Genomic DNA, 19,612 nt, shown 5'->3' on the forward strand with positions numbered 1-19,612 from the left:
TTGTTTAACACTGTTTAATGTTGGGCACTGACTGGGTTATGTGAACGCCTTTGGCCTATATATTCCATCTAAATTAATACAACAGTCCTTCCAGTATTGGTCCCCCCACAACCCACTACAGGTTCTGCATCCTATGCCTGAAACTTGGTCAGTCTTTCTGGTCTGCTCTTTGCTTGACTTCAGATTACTTTTTTTTTTTCCTAGTCTTCCACTTCACTATGGAATTTAGCATTCATTAAGGAAAAAAAAACAAAAAACCAATCTGTTCTATTATCTTGCACAGACAATAAGTTATATATTTCCTTGATTTTTCAACAGACTGGAAATACTCACATTTTATTAACATCTTCATTATAAGTTTTGATTCTGCTGTACTGAAATTGGCCTTGCGCTTCAATGATGACATCTTTTCTGGGTTGCTGCTTCCAAATTGTTTCTAAAATAACTTAATTGTGCAACTAAAACACACACATTGCATGCTTATTGGAGGCAATAACACATTCACATCCAATATTGTCATGCAAATCTAATTCATTTAATGATCACGCATAGAAAAAAGTATTAAACAGTTGATCAAATTAGTGAAACCAAAATTATGCTCTTAAAAAAGGCACTGACATCATTGTACATTGCCTAACACTGGAAACATTAACCTTGTATGTATATCTATAGTAACTTTATGTATGTTCATATAGGGATGCAGCGTGTCTATAAGGCACAGCCCTAAGTATGGAACACAATCCCTCTCTAGGCTTGTCACTGTGCAGGTGTGCACATATGTAGGCTGATCCATGAGCTCTTCCCACCTTGCTCCATCATCGGCTCTCCCCTGCCTCCTTGCGGGGCTGTGCACTCCCAGGACTACATGGTGGGAGGCTCCCCTGCATTCACGATTGTGGTTAAGCCTTTGCACCTTTCCCAGTGCTCCATGCACCCTTCCCCACTGCTCTCCTACACAAGAGCCAGTCACATTGTGGCACTGAATATATGATATAATCATTGCTTTAATTGTATTCATTGGCATTTTCAGTACAACTTTCACTAGTGTGGAAATAGACTAAGAAATTATACTTAAACCAGGTATCCAGATGCCAGAACATTTAAATCAGCAGTTCTCAAAGCACGGCCTGTCAGCCGCATGCGGCCCAATTAGCACACAGCTGTGGCCCAGCTTAGCTGTGTGCTAAAGGCCAGCATGCATGCCAGGGTATGTCAGGTTCCCGGCCTTCCAGCGCAAAGGGGCCCGGGCTGCCCTGCTGCCTGGCTCAGAGTGGTCAGGGCTGCTGGCCCACCCCGCATAGAGGGAGTCTGGGGTTGGGGCTGCCGGCCAGCCCTGCAGAGTCGGAGGTCCGGGCTGCTGGTCAGCCCTGCGGTGTCTTGGGCCTGGGGAAGCTGGCCAGCCCCACAAGCTCTGGGGTCCAAGGTCGGAGTACAGGTTGCCGCTGCCCTGCCACCCAGCGCCTAAGGCCCAGGTAACACATTGTGGGCCACATATGTCAGTAGGGATTCCATCAGAAGGGATTCAACATGGCAGGTTGACCTATAATAATATTTCTGCGAATAACCCACTGTTAGGTTGGGTTCACTTTCATATGTTTTGTGACTACAGGAATCCATGTTGGTTCCAAGATGGAGTTTTTATGCCCACGTGAGCTATAAATTAATTTTCCCCACTCTTTTATTTCTTCTGGCGTTGTAAACAACTTCCAGTCAGAACTGGTTTTCCTAAGGGGTTTGCCGGGCAAGAGTATAAAAGAATGCCCCAAACATGGCCTCAGGGATGTCCATCTGAGTGGCAGCCAGGGATGGTCACGGGTCCTACCTGCAGGCATCTATCCACCATAGTGATAGGAGGGCTAGGGATTTTCCTTCAACAGCTTCCTCACCTGCAAGAAAGGGAGAAAGAGAAGATACATCATCTGCCGCTGTTCTCCTGGATGCATCATCTGCTGTACCCCGTGGTCTCGAAGGAACATCAAGGGACTCCTTGGAGATCCTCTCCAAAGGCTTACCATTAGCCAGAGGATTGAGGTCCCAAGCAACCGCCGTTGCTTCAATCCAAGAGAAGGTTTTTTTTAATATATATATCTGTTTATAGGGTTGAGTTTGCGGGTAATCACTGTATTGTGTTATTTTGATGTTTATTCCCCTTCTTATCTGTCCCACCCTTTGTTATAAACCCTTCAATACACTTTATTTGATTTTATTTTTATTGCTTGACTCCTCATTATTTAGGGTGGGAGGGTCCTCTTTGCAGGAGAAAGGGGCCCTACCAGATGATAGATGCTGGACAGGGAGGCTGAACCTAGGGAGACAGGAAGCATAAGGGTCTCTTGTTTTAACACACACACACACACACACTTACTCCTCCTTTGCCTTTCAGTCCTTTCCCACTCTAACACCACCCACACCTGAAATAAATCAAAGTAGGAGATGACTTTAGGATAAGGAGACCAATAAATGGTGCATCATGTACATTTGGGGAAAAATAAAATGAAAATGTGTAACAAATAAGAGTTAGGCACAATAACATACATATTTTTGACTGTGAGACAAGCCAAACTCTCTCTTTATGTTCTTGTATGCACCCATCAATATAATACCTGAGCCCTCACACAGACAAGGCGAGAAAGTCTGTTTAATGGCACTGTGTACACACACATTGTCAATTAGATAAAAAAAATAAAAATTATTATACAAATCAATTAACATTTCCAACCTCTTCAGTTTGAAAAAAGAAATCAACCCCCCCTACCAGTGACAAAAAATCCCCACACACTTGGCTACACCTTATTCCTCAGACATACGTGTTTTCTGATAACCCCCTCAGCCTGAGGCAGGCTTTGCTAAACAAAAACCATGTGACTTAGGTGACCAATACTAAATAATCAATCCAGCTCAAACATCAAAACTGTAACACAAAGATTTATTGCAAAATTTCATCATAAGAAGGAAAAGCTTAGTGGACAGTTTTTTTTACAGATTCAAAATTCATAGCCATTCTGTAGTTACATGGAATATCTGCCAATTCAAAAACAGACAAATGTCAATTAAAATGTTATTGCAAGATATATTTTACCTCACATCTTTGGCAATGGTGTAGAGGTTCAGAGAAGATGATTTTAAGTGAGTTTTGTGCTTGCAAAAATTTCTGGATAGATAACAATGGAGAAGAAAGTCTTCTTTTTGCAGATCAAGTAAAGAGTGGGAAGTAGCAGTGCAAGCATCCACAAAACACCCTGACCCTGACAATATGATTTAGTTCTAGAGTTAGAATTTTTAATGCTGCAAGAGTAATTCATTCTTCATCCTCACTCACTCCTTATTCTGTCTTCTGAATTTGCCAACAAGAATAACTGTTAGTGCTAATATGATATTTTATTGGTGATATGGACACTCGTCTCCTATGAACTCAATTGAAGCCACCAACTCATTTCACATAAGTCACTAAAAATGAGCACCTATCAGATGGCTAACACAACCTGCATAAGCTTAAGCAAAATGGTGGTTTCTTTATAGAAGATGAAGCGCTCCATTGAAGTCAATTGAGCTAGATTGATTTATACCAATTGAGGGGATAGACTTACATTTTCTATTGTGAAATTGCAAATTTGTTAAAAAATTACTCCAAGAGTATGTGAAATTAACAAATTGAAAAAACATAGATATTATATTATTATTATTAATTATTTAACCAGTGCCATGGTCTGCTATGAGTTTTAAAGATCAAATAAAAGGCAGGCCCCTGCTCTGAGGAGCTTCCACAGTAATTCAGATATAACACAGCAAAGAGTAACAATAAATTAAAGAAAAGGAGTTCTTGTGGCACCTTAGAGACTAACAAATTTATTTAGCTCACAAAAGCTTATGCTCAAATAAATTTGTTAGTCTCTAAGGTGCCACAAGTCCTCCTTTTCTTTTTGAGGATACAGACTAACACGGCTGCTACTCTGAAACCAATAAATTAAAGTATGTGTAATGTTACTGCTACAATGATTAGGTTATGTCATAGACCACATAAAAGCTTACAATTCAAGTATTATGCCATGGCTTACTATCTTTAGCCATGTCAATTACATTAAACAGAGATGCATCTGTTAATAAAGATGCTGGAATGTACACTGACTGATATTTAAAAGGAATACACAGTAGGGAATTGGGATTTTAAGGGAGCACAGCATTCCTTCAATTAGCTTTCAACTGATTAACCATTGGACTACATCAACAGTGTCAACAAAGTGGCTGTAGGTCTGATCAGCATAACTCAAACTGACAGTGCTAGAAATTGCTGTCTGGTGTGTAACTGTTAATTACCACAGCTGACTTGTGAATGAAACCTGTGCCATTTCATGTTGTCAAGGTTCCTCCCCCACTCTGAACGCTAGGGTACAGATGTGGGGACCTGCATGAAAACCTCCTAAGCTTATCTTTACCAGCTTAGGTCAAAACTTCCAAGGTACAAAATATTCCACCCTTTGTCCTTGGATTGGCCGCTACCACCACCAAACAAATACTGGTTACTGGGGAAGAGCTGTTTGGAAATGTCTTTCCCCCAAATACTTCCCAAAACCTTGCACCCCACTTCCTGGACAAGGTTTGGTAAAAAGCCTCACCAATTTGCCTAGGTGACTACAGACCCAGACCCTTGGATCTTAAGAACAACGAACAATCCTCCCAACACTTGCACCCCCCCTTTCCTGGGAAATGTTGGATAAAAAGCCTCACCAATTTGCATAGGTGACCACAGACCCAAACCCTTGGATCTGAGAACAATGAAAAAGCATTCAGTTTTCTTACAAGAAGACTTCTAATAGAAATAGGAGTAAATAGAAGTAAAGAAATCCCCTCTGTAAAATCAGGATGGTAGATACCTTACAGGGTAATTAGATTCAAAACATAGAGAATCCCTCTAGGCAAAACCTTAAGTTACAAAAAAGATACACAGACAGAAATAGTTATTCTATTCAGCACAATTCTTTTCTCAGCCATTTAAAGAAATCATAATCTAACACATACCTAGCTAGATTACTTACTAAAAGTTCTAAGACTCCATTCCTGGTCTATCCCCGGCAAAAACAGCATATAGACAGACACAGACCCTTTGTTTCCCTCCCTCCTCCCAGCTTTTGAAAGTATCTTGTCTCCTCATTGGTCATTTTGGTCAGGTGCCAGCGAGGTTACCTTTAGCTTCTTAACCCTTTACAGGTGAGAGGAGTTTTCCTCTGGCCAGGAGGGATTTTAAAGGGGTTTACCCTTCCCTTTATATTTATGACACATGTTCAGGTTATTGACGCAGAATTTTTCCGCACCAAATCACAAAGGTCTTGGGATGGCAAGAATTAGACATGATGAAACTGATGTCAAGTAGCAGATGGAGCAACTCATCCAATTTCATTTCTTATACAAATAAACATACTTATCCATCAATGCTGTTATACCAGCAGAGTTCACTATTTGTTAAAGAAACCCCTTGGTCAGGAAAAGATTAAAGAGCTTTGTCTAAAAGTATTTTTATGACAATTAGCTTTCTCAAAATAATGGCAAATGTTAACCTGTTGCCATTGATTAACATTTTGGTTTTAGGCTTGCCCCTTTTGAGGTGGTTGCATTACAATACAGTGTGATCTGATGTGTCTGTTAACATACATTGTGACTGATATACTGGCAGCTGGGATACCTTCGGGAGTTTTTTCATTTGGTGAGGTTATAGACATAGGACCGTGCATACAGGTGCAGAACCATTCATTCTGCTGCCTCTGACTCACTGGGTCAGGCCAAATAGGTCTTACTGACATTGCCTAAAGGGCTGGCTGAGACTCTTCTAAAGCAGGAGGGGCTAGAAGAAGGAACAATTTCTGAAAGGGGCTCTAGGAACAGTCAGGTTCAGGAGGTAGCTCAACCTGAAGTTCATGCTTGTTTTTTAGTTAATAATAAAGGAAAAACCCTAGATGGGGGGGGGGGGGGTGAGTTTTAACAATATAATCCCTTTGTGGTAAGAGCAGGTAGGAATGCCATCAATTTAACGTAAGTTACTTCTAGTACACTGAAAAGACTTAATATTTTATTTGATCTCTGCAAAAACTGTGAGTAATTGAGAAAGCAAAGAACACAAAGGTTCAGCTTCGTAGCAGACAAATCTATTTTATTGTTTGGAGCCGTAATCCTCCCAATCCTACAATGAGAAACAATTTTTGCATGTGATTACAAAAAGGTTTGTGAAACCTCTTCTTCACATCCTACTGTATGTTGGTTTTCTAGTATTAATGACAGATTTTTCAGTATGGATGCAAACTATTTCAGTAGCACATTAGGTATAATTTAATAGAAGCCAGCAGCTATTAAAGTAATTTCTCAGCAGGGATACAGTAATACTTCAAAAATCCCAGGACTTCATTAGTGCTCACATTTGGAGTTCTTAGCTTCACAAGATAAATTTTGAGCTATTGTGGGGTAGGGAAGAAAGGAAAATTATCATATCTTGCTAAGTCTTTAGACAATGCTGGAGGATACTCTAAAGATGTGGACACTCACATAGGAACAGCTGCTGCCGTGTTTTGGGCACTTCAGGGTCTCTGTGGGGACATTATGACATCAGGCTTGTTATCAAGCTGCAGAACTACAGAACCACAGTTATACCCACTCTATTGTATCCGTGAAATTTAGGCACTGAAGAAGTCTGAAGAGTGATGGACTGATGCTTTTGATTCTGGTTGTCTTCGTAAAATGCTCCATATTAAGTGGCAGGACAAAATCAGACATGAAGCTATTTATAGACAAACCCAGAAAACTCCTCCATCAGCACTGTTTTAGTTTAGGTAGCTTTCTTAGTAGAGAGATATTATTAGAATGGAAAACCAATGAATTACAAAGCTTGTTTACCACTACACTGTTGGTGATCACATCATCATCAAAAGCTTGAGTGGTGTAAATATTCAGGCCGGTTCAGGCCAGTTACCTTCAGGACCTAGCTAGAGATTGAGCCAGGTGGTGCTTGATCTGCAAGGAGTTTACATCCCTTTGGGATTTGCCATGATGATGAAGATAAGTAGAATGGTCCTTAGGGAGATCAAACATGTTTATCTTAAAAATTGGCACAAACAGGGGAAGTAAATTTCATATAACACAGTTATTGTTCATAGATTCCCTTACCCTATGTCAAATATCTGTAACTCACACCTTTAGTCAGTAGTGCTGGTCCTGCCTTTCCCTACGATCACAAATGTATAGTCTGAGTAACTAAAAGCAAAAGTCTAGCTCACTGAGTAGCACTTACTTATGTGAGTAGTACTTTAATGGGGGCTACCCTCAGAATAAGGTACTATTCAGTGAAAGGGAAGCAGGAATGGTGTGATGATTTAGGAAATCTATGTACAGTTTATGAATTCTCTGACATGGGGGGGGATCTTTATGTGTATCTGTCAGACTGCAAACTCCATTTTGAATGTGGGGCTTGCTGCCTTTGCTGTTGTCCTTTTATCTGCATGTTGGACTGAAATTTCAAGGGATGATGGCACAGGGCTGACAATAGAGGGACGTTAAGCCTTGGTTGTCCTCTATTTGAATAGAAGCACCCTTGGAGAAAGAGTTGGCTGTCACTCATAACAACTAGCCTGGCCAGGTGGAAAACAGATAATTTGATGAAGCTGAACACAAGGTCACCTGACAAAGGAGCTAAGAGATTATAAGAGACAGGGTCTCTTACCAGCCATTTTGAGAAGAGACCAGAAGCAGCAGAAGCTTGGTTAGGAGAGCAGAAGGGCATTGACTGCAGAGCTCAGGGGAAGGGACTCCATGAGAAGCTGTGTGAAGAAGGAGCAACCTGGACTACTCAGAGGACTCTGCCCTAACATAAAAGAACTCTGTGGACTGGTGAGGAAACAGACAGGGAAATGGGTACAGGTGTGTTTATTGCTTTTGGAAGGAGTAATGGTGTTTAGAATCCTGTGCAAAGTCTGTCTGTATGTCTGTTTGCTTTTGCTGTCGCATGCCCCTGAAGAGTTAAACTGTAAACCACAGTACCCCAAGGTGGAATTATGGGAGAGGGTGTATCTAAGATAAAGGAACTCTGGGGTGCCAGCTGTAACTCTATGGGCTAGGCAGTTGGACTGAATGGTCAGAGATCTCAGAAGTGGGTGCTTGACATCTTCACACTGAGAAAGTGCCTAGAGATCCCAGCCAGGGACAGTGCCTAGACTCTGTTCAGATTCAGGAGGCCTAAAGCACACAGGGCCGAAGGAGGTGGGTTCCAAACACAACAGCCTTGTGAGTGCCCAGCCAGGGAGAGCTCAGCCAGGGCTCTGCGTGTGTCCCAGGCGGGCTTGCAGTTAATAAAGCAAAAACTATCTGTAGGTAGAGATTTTACAACTGGTACTTCAAGGTGTCCTTTGATATTATTGTGTGAGTTCAGTTGCCAGTTTTAATTATTTGTCTTAGCTAAATAAAGAGCCTTGAATGGATATAAGTTTGACCTATTTTTCACCTTTTAAAGCTCATCAGATTCCTGCTATTTTTCTATATTAAGATTTCTTTATGTACATTGATAAAAGCACTTTGATCAGACCAAGTTTGGTTGAAGCTGTCTTCATTACTAGGAAACATTTTGCAATCAATCTTTTTCATTTCTCTGATGTATTTGTTCTAGTCATATTGATAAAACCGCTTCAGTTTTCCTGTCTTTGCTTTTGATCAAATTTTAAATATTGAAAGTCGTGTTCCAGTGTTGGATCATATTAAAGAAGTTCTGTATTAAAATCACAAATGAGTTTCATTCCCCATAGTTTAAATTCCAGGGTATTACTAATTAAGAGGTCTCTTGGTTTTTGGTACTGTTTCTCTCCCTCTGTGTGTGAAACTTGCAAGCTGCTAATTATGTTAGTACATTCTAAGACAGAGTCTGTTCTCAAAGCAATTCTTTGTAACAACAACTACTCACAGAGAGAGAGACTCAAAGCAATACTCTGTAACAATAGAAACAGCACCCAGAGACTCCCCGCGCTTTTGTTGTATTCATCTCGCTGTGTTAACAATTGTGATTAAAATAGAGATAAAGGATGTATGTGGATGGATGCTTGGTGTGGATAATAACTGAATGATCAGGGAGGTGCCAGCCTAAGAATCCAGTGTCCATTGGCTGAAGAAGGCGTCAAGTGGAAATAACCAGAGGACCCCCGGAGGGCAGACTGGAATCCACCCAACAGCCTCCAGAATGGGAGAACCAAAGAACAAGATAACATCTGGCAGCACGGAGCCGTCAGGAATGTGCCATCTGCTGATTGATTCAGCAACAGCATGATGAAGCAATTCCATAGACTGGCATAGGAAGAAATTCCTATAAAAATGGACTCTAGAAAGTGAGAACTTTGGGGGTCAGATTCTGCAAACCAACTTCCAGGAGCATCAGATGTGGATCTGACAAGGCCCTGCTCCCTCCTCATGTCCAGGCCACCTGGCTAGTGGCTTGGCATGAGCAACTCTAAGGCTGGTAACTATGATAACAACCTTGCAGAATCTGTGTGTGTGTGTGTGTCAATGAATGTGTGAATAAATATGAAATTGAATGGAATGTTATAGCTATAACTAACTGCTTACTATGATTCTTTCTGTATTCACAATAAATGTGGCATTTTGCCTTTTCCCTTTTAATAAGATCCTGCTGGTTTTTATTTTATTGGTACAACACCAAAACATTCAAGAGGGGAAAAATCATCCTTTAGTTAGTAGTTAGGCATCATGGTGATAGGAAGCTCAGAAATGCTAATGATAGATAGATACATGCAGGTAAATTTTGCTGCCTCATTCATAGATAATGATGCTCATGCTGGGGCATAGGGTTCAGGAGCCCACCAGACACAAATGTCAACTATGGAGGAGAAAGGACAAGTATCTGTCTTATATGGTCCTCATAACGATAGTATCTGAGCACCTCTAATCGATTTTATTCTTACCTCTGTGACATAGGCAATTAGTGTTCCCATTTTTAGAGAGGGTGAATTGACAGGGAGACTATAAGTGATTTGTCCAAGTTCACACAGGAAGTCTGTATCATAGCTGTGAATTGATCCCAAAGTTCCAGTCCAGTGCTTTACCACAAGGCAAGCCTTCTCATTTTATAGATTTTTTTAAGTGGTATAACTATTAGGATAACCTATTTACAGCTCATTCCTCAGCTGTAGGCATTTGGAAATAACCACCACCTTATCTGTGCCCGCAAGGAATAGTTGATGATATAATGTTAATATTGAATTAATATTCCCAAGTTTTAAAGTGAAGACATGGATAAACATCTCCCAATTTTGGTGTATACATGGATGTGTTTGAAATCTGAACCCAGATCTGGATTTCACACATTGTCCCTATCATTATAAAGACTCATGTTACAGGAAGAGTGGCAGGATTGGCACCATAGATATCCATCCTATCCTACAGTAGTACCATAAAATACTCCAACTTGATTTTTTTAAATAGCCTTTTAAAAAATGAAAGTAATATTTTATTTGCCTCCTTCTAGCTAAAGAATATTCCAGAAGATTAAAATCCAAACTAATGGGTGGGAAATGTTCATATGGCCTTTAAAACTTCCATGCCAGTTTAAGTCTAATGTTAGTTAAAATGGCGGCAAGAGAGATTGCTTAAAAAACGAGAGCTCATAAGAGAAATTTTGCATGGACTGTTAATTATAAACAGCTTGCCTTGGCACTGCTGTAGTTACAACAATTTCCCAAAATGGCCACCACAATACATATTTCAGTAATGAGGCATAAAATACAGCATGGTTATCACAAGGTAATCCAACTCCTATGCTGTCAGCAAGCAGGAAAGGACACAACCGTATATCCATAAGGATGCGGCGTGACTAGACTCTGGAGTTGTCTATTGTTGTCTTGTTAATTATGTCATTGCATGTTCAAATGAATTATTTAAAAGAATTATATATGGATATGCTTTTGTTCTCGTAAAAATGCTAAATTATAAGCAGAGTCAGGGTGCAAAACTAATAATCTGCTGCTAGAGTTTCGAGCAGCCAGTCAAATACTCCTTGGTATAAATTATTTGATAACTGCCGTTATTTTTCAGCCTTGCTATTGTAGTTTAATGTGCTTGCAGAATAAACATTTCCTGAATGTACATTCTATTGATCATGAGAGAGATGAAGTAGCCTCTCCATATCTGTGATGAGATTACAAGCAGAGAGAAATTTAAAGCTTTCTTGAGCTTGCTACCAGTCTCAGTTAAATGTTTGATTGGAATATTTATATTGTATGTGTTACAGGGTAGGCCCAGTCTATCCAAGAAGAGCTTTATGAGAATGAATCCATTTCCGCCCTCCTGTAGGTAATTAGCTGCCTACGTGGCTGCTTGGCAACTAACTGGCTAAGAAAAGGCTGCCACAGGTCAGTTATAGGGATTATTTCTAGAGAGAAGATGCAGGAAACAGAACAGGAGAACTCCTAAGGAAAGACTTTAGGGGGAAGTTCTTCATGACAGCTTCAGGAGCTCCAGCCTCTGAGAAGCTGTATGTTGCCTGGAGAAGAGCTGCTGTCAGCAGGTGCTGAGGAGGTCCTGGCTCTAACAGAGGAAATCAAGGCTGAGAGTATCTTTCAGATTCAGGGGCCTGAATATGGGACTGTTAGACTCAATTGATGTCTGCCTGGGTGAAGGTCTTTCTTGTATTGCTGTTGAACTTTCTGTTAATAAATGAGACCCTGGGAAGATGGCTACTTTTGGCACTTAGAAGCCTGGTTAACTTACTGATGACTTAACTGGGAGAAACTAAGGTAGGGTGCACCTGTAGTGCTGCACAGGAATGTGTGGGAATGGCACATTATTATAGCATATACAAGGCTAAACGAGGTCTGGAAGGGAAGAGCTAGTAGGAGCACTTAAAGACAATGGGCTCAATCTGTCAACGTGTTGAGCATTCCTCCAAGGGAGTGAGTTATGTCAACTCTTGTTGACTTCAGTAGATGATGAGGGCAATCAGGACTTCATGGGGAACATTCAACACCTTGCAGGATCAAGGCCGTTGTATCTCTGATTCAAAGGGAATGAGAAGCTGCTGCTTCACCTCTTGGCTGGACTGTGTAAAGTGTGGCATTTCTCTGTTCCCACCCAAACTATGTAGCCATCTCTAGTGGCAGATGTGGAGCAGGGTGGAGGAAGCATAGCGGTATGACTCTGTCCCTTCTGTACCCTTCCCTGCCCAATTTGGTGAGGCTACTGCCACTGTGGCTACTATTATCACTTAGGATACAATGCTGCACCATTGAAGTGAATAGAAATGTAGCTAGTGACTTTAATGAGAGTAGAATCAGGCTCATAATCCTTGCATTTCCTGAGCAGAAAGAATGCATTTATGTCTGGTCCCTGTACATGGATGCAAGGAAGGAAAGCTCATTGTGCTGTCTTCCCCCTCCTCCCACCTGCTTTCTCTGTATCCATACAGGGATGGACACAGTTGAGCCCATAGTAAGCAGTTGTTTGAAATAGGCCACATCAACATTGTGTCAAAATAAAATGCTTACAATTACAATAGCTTAGTCCTTATTTAAATTAGCTCTTTAAAATGATATTGGAGCCTGATCCTGTAATGATGTATAGTAACATTGTGACTTTGTAAGGCTGGGAGTCTGTTTTCCAGATACACCTTTTCTATTGTTTGTTTGTATTGTACTGACCTCCTCAGTAACCTGATTGAAGATAGTTCATAAAGTTACTGCTAGGCAGGTGTGATCTGTTCATGTGTAATATAAAAATATATTAAGGAATTATGCAGAAACTCATGGGACAAAATAAACATCCCCTTGAAGAGAAGGGGGCCAAAAAAAAAAAAAAAAAGGACTTACAAGCTATAAAGTGTCCAGTAGTACCAGCTTTGGTCACTTATGACTGTCCTTACTGTGGCGTAGATAGGTGATTGTGAGTAGGTCTTCATTCAGGAATGATGTTTGACAGGTTTTGGTAGGAGGAGCTGCTGCTTATAACGGATGCTTTCTGTGAATCTAAAAGCAGTGGTGATCTGTTTCCCATTTATCTGCCTAGTTCCTAGTTGCAGAATAACTCTCATTTAGTAAATTCTTCAGAGATTGGAATTCTCCTTATGATAAAACAGTACTCAATAATAAGAAAAGATTCTACAGATACATTAGAAGCAAGAGGAAGACCAAGGACAGAGTAGGTCCGTTACTCAATGACTTTAGTAAGGCTTTTCATACTGTCTCACAAAGTAGGGAAATACAACCTAGATGGAGCTACTGTAAGGTGGGTGCATAACTGGCTGGAAAACCATTCCCAGAGAGTAATTATCAGTGGTTCACAGTCAAGCTGGAAGAGAATATCAAGTGGGGTCCTGCAGGGATCAGTTCTGGGTCCGGTTCTCTTCAATATCTTCATCAGATTAGACAATGGCACAGAGAGTATACATATAAAGTTTGCGGATGAGTCTAAGGTCAAAGGGGTTGCAAGTGCTTTGGAGGATAGGATTAAAATTCAAAATGATCTGGACAAACTGGAGAAATGCTCTGCAGTAAATAGGATGAAATTCAATAAGGACAAATGCAAAGTACACCACCTAGGAAGGAACAATCAGTAGCATGCATTCAAATGGGAAATGAGGGCCTAGGAAGGAGCAGAAAGGGATCTGGGGGTAACAGTGGATCACAAGTTAAATATGAGTCAACAGTGGAACACTGTTGGAAAAAAGCAAACATCATTCTGGGATTTATTAGCAGGAGTGTTGTAAGCAAGACCAGAGAAGTAATTCTTCCACTCTACTTTGCGCTGATTAGGCCACTGCTGCAGTACTGTGTCTAGTTCTAGGTGCCATATTTTAGGAAAGATGTGAACAAACTGGAGAAAGTCCAGAGGAGAGCAAAAAAATCATTAAAGGTCTTAAAAACATGACCTATGAGGGAAGATTGAAAAAATTAGGTTTGTTTAGTTTGGAGAAGAGAAGACTGAGAGGGGACATGATAAGTTTTCAAGTATATAAAAGGTTGTTACAAGGAGGAGGGAGAAATTGTCCTCCTTAACCTCTGAGGATCAACATTAGGAAAAAAACTCCCTGTCAGGGTGGTTAAACATTGGAATAAGTTACCTAGGGAGGTTGTGGAATCCTCATCATTAGAGATTTTAAAGAGTAGGTTTAGACAAAGACTTGTCAGAGATGGTCTAGATAATATTTGATCCTGCCATGAGTGCAGAAGACTGGACTGGATGACCTCTTGAGATCCCTTCCAGTCTTACGATTCTATCTTTCATTGTTTAATCTGCTATGACTCTCCTTAATTAAAACCTCAACTTTCCTCCCTAGGCTATTGATTTTAAAGTAATCTTTTACCTTGAAAGTTTCTTCCCATATCTTCCTGTATTAAGTCTGCTTATCATCTGTTACATATACTGCTAGCTATCTTGAGTAATTTTGTATATGCAAACTTTGCCACCTCACTGTTCTTCCCCCTTTTCCAGATAATTTATTAACATGCTGAACATCACAGGTCCCATTGTAGATCCTTGGGGGACCCCCATATTTACCTTTCTCCATTGTGAAAACTGACCATTTATTCCAAACCTTTGTTTCCTATCTTTTAACCAGTTACTGATCCAAGAGAGGACCTTCTCTCTTACCCCATGTCAGCTTACTTTGCTTAAGAGCCTTTGGTAAAGGATATTGTCAAAGGCTTTCTGAAGTCCAAGTACACTATATTGACTGGATCACCCTTGTCCACAAGCTTGTTGATATCCTCAAAGCATTCTAATAGATTGGTGAGGGATGATTTCCCTTTATAAAAGAAGTGTTGACTCTTCCAATATACCATGTTCATCTGTGTCTCTGATAATTCTGTACTTTGCTGTAGTTTCAATCAATTTGCCTGGTACTGAAATTAGGCTTACTGGCATTTATTGCTAGGGTTGCCTCTACAGATTTGTTCATAAAATTATTAAAATTAGCCACCCTCCAGTCATCTGGTACGGATGCTGGTTAAAGCAATAGGTTACATACCACACTTAGTAGTTTTGCAGTTTCATATTTGAGTTCCTTCAGAACTCTTGGGTGAATACAATTTGGTCCCGGTGACATATTACTGTCAAATTTACCAATTTGTTCCAAAACCACCTCTACTGACACCTCAATCTGGGACAGTTTCTCAGGTTTGTCACCTAGAAAGAGTGGCTTAGGTGTGGGCATTTCCCACAGATCCTCTGCAGTGGAGACCAAAGCAAAGAATTCATTTAGCTTGTCTACCATGGTCTTGTTTTCCCTGAGTGCTCCTTTAGCACCTCAATCATCCAGTGGCCCCACTGACTGTTTGGCAGGCTTCCTGCTTCTGATATACCTAGAAATATACTTGCTTTTAGTTTTTGTGTCTTTAGCTTGTTGCTCTTCAAATTCTTTACTGGCATATTTTATTATATTTTTACATTTGACTTGCCAGAGTTTATACTCCTTTCTAGTTTCCTCACTAGGGATTAAACTTATTTTTAACTTTAGGCACCTAATTTTGAAAAATTGGCATTCAGTGCTTGACATCTCCATCATGACATTTCACAGTCTTCTGAAAGCCCCAGTGCCTGGAGTTACATGAATTCATGAGAATCTCAGCTTTCATTTTTAGAAAAGTTTCTAGCTGTCATGATTGCAAAGAAAAAAGAAAAGTAAAGAAAAGCTTGAAAGCTTACAGAGAAAACATGAGCCCTAAAGACAGGTTTCAGAGTAGCAGTCGTGTTAGTCTGTATCCGCAAAAAGAAAAGGAGGACTTGTGGCACCTTAGAGACTAACAAATTTATCTGAGCATAAGCTTTTGTGAGCTATAGCTCACTTCATCGGATGCATGCAGTGGAAAATACAGTGGAGAGATTTATATACATAGAGAACATGAAACAATGGGTGTTACCATACACACTGTAACAAGAGTGATCAAGTCAGGTGAGCTATTACCAGCAGGAGAGCCGGGGGGGGGGGATCTTTTGTAGTGATAATCAAGGTGTGAGGAACAGTGGGGGGGGGGGGGAATAAACATGGGGAAATAGGCTTGAATAAAGACTGGGAGTGGATGTGTCATTACACAAAGTAAAACTAAGTTTATTGTATTCAGTTTGCAAATTAATTCCAATTCAGCAGTCTCTCGTTGGAGTCTGTTTTTGAATTTTTTTTGTTGATGAATCGCCACTTTTAGGTCTGTAATCGAGTGACCAAAGAGAGTGAAGTGTTCTCTGACTGGTTTTTGAATGTGATAATTCTTGACATCTGATTTGTGTCCATTTATTCTTTTACGTAGAGACTGTCCAGTTTGACCAATGTACATGGCAGAGGGGCATTGCTGGTAATGATGGCATATATCACATTGGTAGATGTGCAGATGAATGAGCCTCTGATAGTGTGGCTGATGTGATTAGGCCCTATGATGGTGTCCCCTGAACAGATATGTGGACACAGTTGGCAACGGGCTTTGTTGCAAGGATAGGTTCCTGGGTTAGTGGTTCTGTTGTGTGGTGTGTGGTTGCTGGTGAGTATGTGCTTCAGGTTGGGGGGCTGTCTGTAGGCAAGGACTGGCCTGTCTCCCAAGGTCTGTGAGAGTGATGGGTCGTCCTTCAGGATAGGTTGTAGATCCTTGATAATGCACTAGAGAGGTTTTAGTTGGGGGCTGAAGTTGATGGCTAGTGGCATTCTGTTATTTTCTTTGTTGGGCCTGTCCTGTAGTAGGTGACTTCTAGGTACTCTTCTGGCTCTGTCAATCTGTTTCTTCACTTCAGCAGGTGGGTATTGTAGTTGTAAGAATGCTTGATAGAGATCTTGTAGGTGTTTGTCTCTGTCTGAGGGGTTGGAGCAAATGCGGTTGTATCGTAGAGCTTGGCTGTAGACGATGGATCGTGTGGTGTGGTCTGGATGAAAGCTGGAGGCATGTAGGTAGGCATAGCGGTCAGTAGGTTTCCGGTATAGGGTGGCGTTTATGTAACCATCGCTTATTAGCACCGTAGTGTCCAGGAAGTGAATCTCTTGTGTGGACTGGTCCAGGCTGAGGTTGATGGTGGGATGGAAATTGTTGAAATCATGGTGGAATTCCTCAAGGGCTTCTTTTGCATGGGTCCAGATGATGAAGATGTCATCAATGTAGCGCAAGTAGAGTAAGGGCATTAGGGGATGAGAGCTGAGGAAGCGTTGTTCTTAGTCAGCCATAAAAATGTTGGCATACTGTGGGGCCATGCGGGTACCCATAGCAGTGCCGCTGATTTGAAGGTATACATTGTCCCCAAATGTGAAATAGTTATGGGTGAGGACAAAGTCACAAAGTTCAGCCACCAGGTTTGCTGTGACATTATCGGGGATACTGTTCCTGACGGCTTGTAGTCAATCTTTGTGTGGAATGTTGGTGTAGAAGGCTTCTACATCCATCGTGGCTAGGATGGTGTTTTCAGGAAGATCACCAATGGATTGTCATTTCCTCAGGAAGTCAGTGGTGTCTCGAAGATAGCTGGGAGTGCTGGTAGCGTAGGGCCTGAGGAGGGAGTCTACATAGCCAGACAATCCTGCTGTCAGGGTGCCAATGCCTGAGATGATGGGGCGTCCAGGATTTCCAGGTTTATGGATCTTGGGTAGCAGATAGAATACCCCAGGTTGGGGTTCTAGGGGTGTGTCTGTGCGGATTTGTTCTTGTGCTTTTTCAGGGAGTTTCTTGAGCAGATGGTGTAGTTTCTTTTGGTAACCCTCAGTGGGATCAGAGGGTAATGGCTTGTAGAAAGTGGTGTTGGAGAGCTGCCTAGCAGCCTCTTGTTCATATTCCGACCTATTCATGATGACGACAGCACGTCCTTTGTCAGTCTTTTTGATTATGATGTCAGAGTTGTTTCTGAGGCTGTGGATGGCATTGTGTTCTGCACGGCTGAGGTTATGGGGCAAGTGATGCTGCTTTTCCACAATTTCAGCCCGTGCACATCGGCGGAAGCACTCTATGTAGAAGTCCAGTCTATTGTTTCGACCTCAGGAGGAGTCCACCCAGAATCCTTCTTTTTGTAGTCTTGGTAGGAAGGTCTCTGTGGGTTAGTATGTTGTTCAGAGGTGTGTTGGAAATATTCCTTGAGTCGGAGATGTCGAAAATAGGATTCTAGGTCACCACAGAACTGTATCACGTTCGTGGAGGTGGAGGGGCAGAAGGAGAGGCCCCGAGATAGGACAGATTCTTCTGCTGCCCTAAAGGTTCAGAAACCTGAGGGAATAAAGAGAACCACAAATTTATTTTAAAAATCTCATTAATTTTCACTAGTCTCATGATTTTTAGGGCCTGATTCACGATTTTTTGAGCAATTGGGGTTGACAGTACTGAGGCATTAACATTAGTGTTCTTCAGCTGCCAGGCCCCTACACCAAGTTTAATTTAGGAGCCAGCCTACCTCCAAAGTCTCTGTTTATGTGTAACCAGTTGGACTGAGCCAGTTCTTTGAGGAGAAGAGAAGGAGACTGCGAATACAGCAACGTAATGGAAAAATAGAGGTTCCCCCCATCTTTAATTTCCACCCTCATAGATGAAAATCTGGAAGGAAAGATTAAAATGGGGACCATTTAAAGGAGAATCTTGTTTTAAAGGACATTTGTGTATTTTATTGTTACTATCATTTGTTTTCCTTGCTGCAAAGCACAGTGTGTACCTGGGGTTATAAAATCTTGCCTCAAGCAAGCTGAGATTTCTATGATCAGAAGAGGGGCTGCTAAATTGACGAGTAATTTAAACATGATTATTTTTCTTTAAAAATTGGAATCTATATTTCAAGCAGTCAGCTTCGTATAAAACAACAAACAAGCTTAGCACTCTACCAAACTGGCCTTGGCAAAGATGTGGTATTTTTTTCTCTTTAAGAGAAGAGAGCCTCCTTATTAGACTGCCTACCTTATCTTCTATGGAACCCATTTATGGAAAGCAGATCATCAAAAAAACAGTGTTATTGAAATGTTGCAGGTTAATATGCTTTCCAAGTGCATTTTCTCCCTAACTCCATGGTAACACTTCTCCCTAATTATTAAGCAAGTGCCTATATCTGATTACACCAATGGGAGAAAAAAATGCCCAATTTTCAGCCCAAAGGGCTTTCGTATGTCATTTCTGGAGCATGCCTTTCTTTGCCGTCACGTGAATATGTACTTGATGAAAAGAGCTACCCAGATTAACAAAGAAGAGAGACCTCTTAGTTAACTTTACTTCATACAACAACAGGCTTTGCTTAATAAACCCTCCATTGTTGTGTGGCTTTAAGCAGGGATCCAAGCATGGAATGTAATGTATAATGACAACACAAAGCTCCCTGGGACATTTTAATATACACTTGTACTTGTTAAATTTTTCCAGGTTATTTTTATCCTTCTCCACAAGAGATAAAATCCATATTATCATTCTGTAATTGAACTGAGCTTCAACCCTTTCCATATTTTTAACACTTATTGAGGTTATTTACCTTTTGTTCTATACCTGTGATCTCCCTCTGTATTTTATAAGGAGCAAAATAGACAGGCAAAGTGGAGCTGGACCCTTCTTTGTCATTACTATTCCAGCTGCAAAGTGTTTGCAAATAATCTCATTACCCTCGTTTTACTCTCTGCACAGACTCATCACTGACAAAGAACTCA

Source organism: Natator depressus, chromosome 4 (assembly GCF_965152275.1).
Source record: "Natator depressus isolate rNatDep1 chromosome 4, rNatDep2.hap1, whole genome shotgun sequence".
Classification (NCBI taxonomy): Eukaryota; Metazoa; Chordata; order Testudines; family Cheloniidae; genus Natator; species Natator depressus.